The 6,815-nt window shown below is 47.3% G+C and overlaps 1 long non-coding RNA gene across 1 annotated transcript in view; it reads left to right on the top strand.

Annotated features, from left to right (window-relative positions):
* Nucleotides 1-6,815, top strand: part of LOC144283289 (uncharacterized) — a 33,321-nt gene that overhangs the window by 1,916 nt on the left and 24,590 nt on the right. The window lies entirely within an intron of this gene.

The raw sequence follows: 6,815 nt of genomic DNA, 5'->3' as shown, positions 1-6,815 counted from the left end.
TTTTCTACACCAATAGACGATGCTAGGTAGGAATAAGAAACCTGCAAAAATAAAAGAACCATTTGGAAGAGGAATACAAAGAAAAGACATGTGCGTTTCTGTGATCATAGCAATGGTCAAATCCCACCGAGTGGGAACAGAAAAGACTTTTCTTCTTTTGCCAATCAGTGAATCACTTGAGGAGTCACTCTGGCAATCCTGGTTCTGTCCCCCAGGGAAACCTCTCTTGGCTGACATTCTCTGTGGCTATTGACTTTCCCCTTGGGAGGATATATTTTGTCCACCTGAGATGGCATTCCAGGCTCACGCCCTTTGTGTGTGTGTGTGTTGGTGCAGGGGGTGCTACAGTACTGTCACAGTCACTTCCTGCAGGTGTCGGGGTGGAGCTGCCTCTGGGCCAAGGGCTTTTTGGCAAGTCAGCCTTGTAGTTTCCAGGGCAACACATTTCCCCAAGAAGCCCAAGTAGGCTGTAGGTCTATTTGTTCAAATAAGAACAGCCAAGATCCGATTTGGCCTAGGTTCATCTAAAAACTTTATTTCCTAACCTCCATGCTCTGCCCAGCTCCGATGTCTCAATCTACGTTGTCCCGAGTCTACCTGAACAAACAGGCTTGGGTAGGAAGGCAACATCCTTTGCTGCTGCCGTGTGGCAGGGAACTCTGGAGAGTGGTGCTTGAGAAAAGCTTGGGGACAAAGTCTTATTTTTTGCTAAAGCTCCTTAGACCGCTCACCCTACCCCGCAGGGGACTCCCGTGGCGTCATCAGATCTCTCTCCGTCTGTCCACTGTGTGGTGCTCTGGGTTTATTCCCACCCAGGCCAACTCCACCAGCATTCCTAAGCCTACAGAGTACCAATTTTAGAGGAGGAACACACACACGATTGCTTCCGGTGTCCATGCATAAAATCTTAGGGAGGTTGCTGATTGCCCCAATTTATGTCTCCTGCCTACCCTGGATCAGTCGCTAATGCCCAGGAGATGGAGGTCTTTGGTTAGCCTGAGTCATTTGGCACCATAGTGTGGGGCATCATGACTGGGGGACCTGGCTAGGACCACATAAAGGGCAGAACAGTAGGCTTCCCTGCCATGGCTTCCCTCCACCCAAAATGAGGGAGGTACTATTAGAAGAGGAAAGAAATTGTGTTTGGCAAGAAAAAAAATAACAGAGACCCAGCAGGGGTCTGGAAGGCTTAGCAAAGCTGGTAGAACTACCAAGTCACGCTTAACTTTTAGTTTCATTTCATGAGATTTGTTAAAAACCCAGGCCGTTATCTCTTGCACTGTCCCTTACCAGGAGCTCCTGTTGCTTTGGACAGGGTGGACCAGGATGGAAATCCCGTAGAGACAAGAAAGCGTTATTTCCTCTTCCACACGTTGGTGGTCCCCCTGGGTGTGGTGCTCCCCCCACGGCCCTGTCCCTGGTCCTGCCCGCAGCGGGAACAAAGTTCCTCTCGCCTCTCCTCCTCTTCTCTTTGCCTCCCTCTCCAAGACGGTGTCTCTCATCCTGGTGTCCTTGCACTGATGGGGCAGCTGAGAGCCTCTGGGTGTGGGGTTAGGCCTGCAGCTGGAGGAGAGGAACTGGGCTTGGCAGAAAGCAAGCAGGGTTACAATAAAATCATTTATCCCCAGAGGGAGGTGGGAGAGGGCGGAGGCCACCGTCTTCCGCACCAGCCCAGCTAGAGAGTGTTCTGGCCTGGACCCCACTTGCTGTCCACAGTCCCCACCCCACCCCCACTCTCCCACCTGATCCCACTCTCTCCCAACTGATTTTTCCCTTCACCCACCTGTTCATCCCTAGAGATTTCCAAGCACGAATGAGCACCATGCCCACAAAGCTGCCCAACTCCACATGTTGGAGAAGCCGTCATAATGATTTAGCCCTTGGACAATGTTTGTTGTTTTGAAATTGGGCCCCTCCATCCTCTCGTGCTTCCTGCGCCTATCTGCCCCGAGTGCCTGGCTCTAGCGTCCCTGTGCTTTGGCACATCTCCCACAGCCAGTAGGATGGTGAGAGGCAGATGTGGGCCAGAAGGTGCAGTGGAGCAGTGCAAGTGCTGAGAGGCTTGGAGAGATGTTTTTCCCGATTCTTGCCATGTCTTACTTCTCCCTCCAAAGCAGCCTCACCGTTAGGATCCAGATCATGAGAAGCAGGCAGTCCTCTGGAGTAGGGGTTCCTAAATCCAGGCCCCTTCAATGTTGAGGCAGCTGTGGGCTTCCTATCTTAAGTCCCCCAACCTGGGTTCAACCCACCACCCTCGGGGCAAATGCAGTTGTGTCTGGAAATCAGGAGTAACAGAGTTCTGAAAGACTCTCACTGTACCCTAAAGGGTTTTTAGCAAGCTAATATCAGGCGGAAAGTAGGTTGGGAATTTGCTATTCTTCAAGGTTCCTAAAGTTAGAAGGCCCATTTGTAGCCACTGGTGGGGAAGCTGGGTCCTGCTCCATCCTCTTCCACCGCCTTGCTGTGGCTGATTGCGCTTTGAGAAGTTGGCCATGCAATACCTCTCATCCTGAAAACTCTTCTGCTCTGTGACTTTGCCACTCCTCCAACAAGTGGTAGAGTTGTTTTGCCACCTCCCTGAAGCCAGGCAGGCCTAAGGATTGCTTTGGCTAAAGGGATTTAGTGCAAGGGATGCTGTGCTACCTCGGGCACAGCCCTTCACTGGCCTGGGTTTTGCTTTCTTGGAAGGGTTCTGGGTTCTTCCTCTTGGAAGGCAGCCAGCCACTCTGTAAGGAGATGGTCTATCCCTTGAGACCCCTATGCTGTGAGCAGCCCACGAAGCCCACCTGGAGAGGCCCTGACAGTGAAATGTCCCATGGGGCCCTGAGGCACTAGACATGGGAACATTTAAGTATGCAGAATTATAACTTAATTTCTATTATTTTATTCTTATATCTCTTTCTCCTATGCCCCCCAAAGCTTGAGTCCTAATGGCATTAACATAATCACTTATCCACTTTATCTTACAATATACCTATAAACACTTCAAATAGAGTGATCCCAATGTTGTTAGTAGAATATTTGAGATTGTGATCTTGAAAAGATAACTTTTCATTCTTTTTGCCTTTACAATATACTCATTTAGGGCAAGATTTTCCAACCCCATCACTACATTTGGGGCTGGATAAGTCTCTTTATGGGAACACACTGTGCATTATAGCCTCTACCCCCATTTAGAGGCCAGTAGCAACCCTCCAGTTGTGATGGCCAAAAATGTCCCCAGACATTGCCAAATGTTCATGGGGGAGGGGGGGTGGGAGCTGTCCCAGGTTAAAGACTCCTGCTCTAGGGATATATAGTCACAATATTGAGTTTACCATCTTTTGAAGTTATTTTTTTTTTGTATGACTATGCTGGCAACTTAACTATAGGTTTGTTTGTTTTCAGGTTTTAGAGAGAGCTCTTTACTTGTTTAATATTTATCAAATATTTATATTGTCCCAAAGTCAAATTTTATAGCCAGGTAGGTTTTTTTTCCCTAGTTTAATTTTTTTAAATCATGTAAAATGTAATATTTAATACCAATACTGTCACAGAAGTTTCAGTTGTGTCTCCAGCCTGTTCCTATCTTTTTTTTTTTTAAAGATTTTATTTATTAATGAGAGATATAGAGAAAGAGAGAGAAGGAGAGCAGCCAGAGACACAGGCAGAGGGAGGAGCAGGCTCCATGCAGGGAGCCCAATGTGGGACTCGATCCCAGGTCTCCAGGATCACGCCCTGGGCTGAAGGCGGCGCTAAACCACTGAGCCACCCGGGCTGCCCTCCTGTCTTTCTTTTACAACAACCATTCTCATTACGTTGGGGAAATATAAATAAGTATGGATTTATATGTGTTCATATGCATGTTGACTTATATTTATTACCCCCTTTCTTGTACAAAAGTTACCACACTGAGCACTGTTGTATATATCCACAAGCAAGTATTTCTATCCCTTTTGAGAATGTTGCGAGACTTGCCTGGGATGTGTTCATAAAGATGCCTCAGGAGAGGTTGACACAGTGTAGAAAGAGTGTAGGAGGGAGCTGGCCCAAACCTCCACCTTTCCACAGGTGCCAGCTACTGGATTCTGTTAGAGGAGGTTCATCAAGGGTGAAAGTTAGCCACCTCACCTCTGTTCCTTGTCAAAATAACCATGGGCGACAGTTTATATGGGTAAGTTTGTTACTTTTTATGATGAAAGCTTCCAAACAGGAACAAAACTAGAGAATACAGTAAACAATGTTCTCATCACCTGGTTTCACCACACCTGTTTTACCTAGCGCAACCTATTTTTGCTGAAGTTGTAACACAAACCCCACATAGTACGCCATTTCACTCTTACAGCCATCCTTTTAAAAGAGTCAAGGGAAAAAAATAAAAATAAAAGAGTCAAGGGCAAGGACCTGGGTAGAGCATTTTCTCACAGAATGACGTCACTCTCACACCTATCTATTCAAGATAACGTGAATTTGTTACTATCACGCACTATTGAGTCCAAATGTATAATTCCTTTGTCATCTAAAACAAAAACAAAACCCCAACAACTGTCTTTAACTGTAGTTCAAATCAGGGTCTAAACAAAGTTTGCTCGCTGGCTTTGGGGGAGCCCGCTCTGGGACATGCCCTGAGAGAACATGAGCCCAAAGCACACTGGGTGGCTGGAAACAAACCTTGAAGCCTCACAAGATACGGCTCCTGATGGGTTTGACCCCAGATCCTTGGGGTTTTTTAAAACACCCGTGTTCCCCCTCAGACCTCTCCAAGTTGAATATTGTCAGTTTCTTCCATCATTTCTTTCCTCCTTCCCTATCGTCTTCTGCCCACACTCTCCAGGTGATTAATGTCCTTAGCAGACCCACTACAAGGCGATGGTCTCCTCAAGCCATCAATCCTCCGAGCAGCACTGGTGTCCCTACCTTAGAGATAAGGAAAGCCAATAACTTCTTGGGTGGGTGTCTTGGGTCTTCAGCTCAACATTAGTTATAAATTCCAGAGCTAGGCCAACACAAAAAACTCACGGCTTTGGCTGATTCTTCTGTTTGGAGCATGAACAAGCCATTTTGGTTCTAACCTTTGTTTGGTTCCTACTAAAATCCCATTTCACTACTTGGTCACTAGTGAACATCTAGGTGCCCATCCAGCAGAGTATGGTTACGTGCTTGGGTCCTGGAGTCTCAGAAGCAAGGCTTAGTGGTTAGATGCAGAAACTCTGCAGCCAGGGTTTCCAAGTTTAAATTCCAAGCCTGCCAACTCTGAGCTGACTTGGACAATTTATTTAATCTTTTTCTCCATTTGTTTCTCTACAAATGAGCATGGTGACAAAACCAACCTCATTAGGCTGCTGTGAGGATTAAATCAATTCTTGTAAGGTTCAGGGTATGGCGCCTTACACTGCATTATACGTGTTTGCTACTATTCTTATTCTGCATCCACCACTTGGGTCCTGAGCGAGTCATCCAGCTGGAATATGTCTCTGATTCCTTATCTCTTGTTATAATGGGACCTACCAAGAGGAATATGAGGAAAGTCAGGAGACAATTCACAAGCTGAAAAAGAGTGTCTGGCACATAATAAGGACTCAATAAATATTAACTATGATTAATTTGGCGCTTTAGACTCACTGTGGTACAGATCCCAGGCCAGAAAGTCAGGAGTGCCAGAAATGACGGCATCTCTTTATTTTCAACAAATCAACTTGATTCTGTCTTTGACGTCATACTGCCTCAGTCCTTCTTGGTTTCTCATCCCCGAGTCCTCTAGAGTTTGTGCCAGGGATCCGGCATCTTACATGACATCCCAGTTTCTGGAGGGTCCTACTGGTCATCAGTCCCCCACCAAGATGTCTGTGGCCTCTGACCAGAAGGTCTCTGCCACTTCTGTGCCACACTTGGGACCCAAGGTCTTAGCCGAGCCTGTGGGCCCCTGCCCAGGGCCAAGGCTCCTGGTGCATTGTTTCCAGCCACAGGCTTGGCAGGCTACCGAGACTCGAGATCTCTCTTACCTCTTGCCGAAGTCTCTGGAAATCTCTTCTTAATCCATAGGAAAGTCTTTTGTACTCAAACCATGTTCACTTCAATGAGTCTTAGAAATAAAAATCTGGGTACAAATATCTCAGAAACACAAACGCAGGGCCTGCCACATGCCTGAGTGGGAGCAAGGAAGGGTGACAATGGGAGGAGGGCATCCTACATCACCATCTCACAGAGCCCTCTCCCCCACATCTGTCCACATGAGCCACTGCATGGAGAGGGGTTCCCCTCATAGGCACAGGGCACAGGTGAGGGCAAGTTCTGATCTACCTCTGAACGCTATGGAGGACTATTCCATAGTCCTATTGAACTATTCCTTTGGAGGACTTGTTCTCAAGCAGGGGTAATGTGGGCCCCCAGGGGACATTTGGCCATGTCTCGAGACATTTTCGGTTGTCACACTGAACGGGGTAGTGTCTCAGGCACCTAGTGGGTAGAGGCCGGAGGTGCTGCTAACACCCTACAATGGACAGGAGAGCAAAGATTGATGCGGCCCCAAATGTCAATAGTGACGAGGATGGGACAGGACAACTGTCTCACAAGGCAGAAGAAAACAAGACAATTGTCCCGGAGGCTCGTCCAACAGAGATCACTGAGGGGAACCTCTCTAATCAGAAGGAATATTCCTGGGAGGGTTTTTTTGTTTTTTTGTTTTTAATCACAGAGGAATGACCTGGGAATAAGAAGGAGCTGAAACTTTAGCTCATAGTCTTTTCCACACAACTTGAGACATTAGTAGTCTAGAAAAGATGTGGAGAGCTAACCCTAGCCAGCTCCCTCAGGCCTGGCAAACGGAGCTAGAGCAG

Source organism: Canis aureus, chromosome 14 (genome assembly GCF_053574225.1).
Source record: "Canis aureus isolate CA01 chromosome 14, VMU_Caureus_v.1.0, whole genome shotgun sequence".
Taxonomy (NCBI): domain Eukaryota; kingdom Metazoa; phylum Chordata; class Mammalia; order Carnivora; family Canidae; genus Canis; species Canis aureus.
The sequence above is the reverse complement of the archived record's forward strand: the minus strand, read 5'-3'. Positions and strand labels throughout refer to the sequence as shown.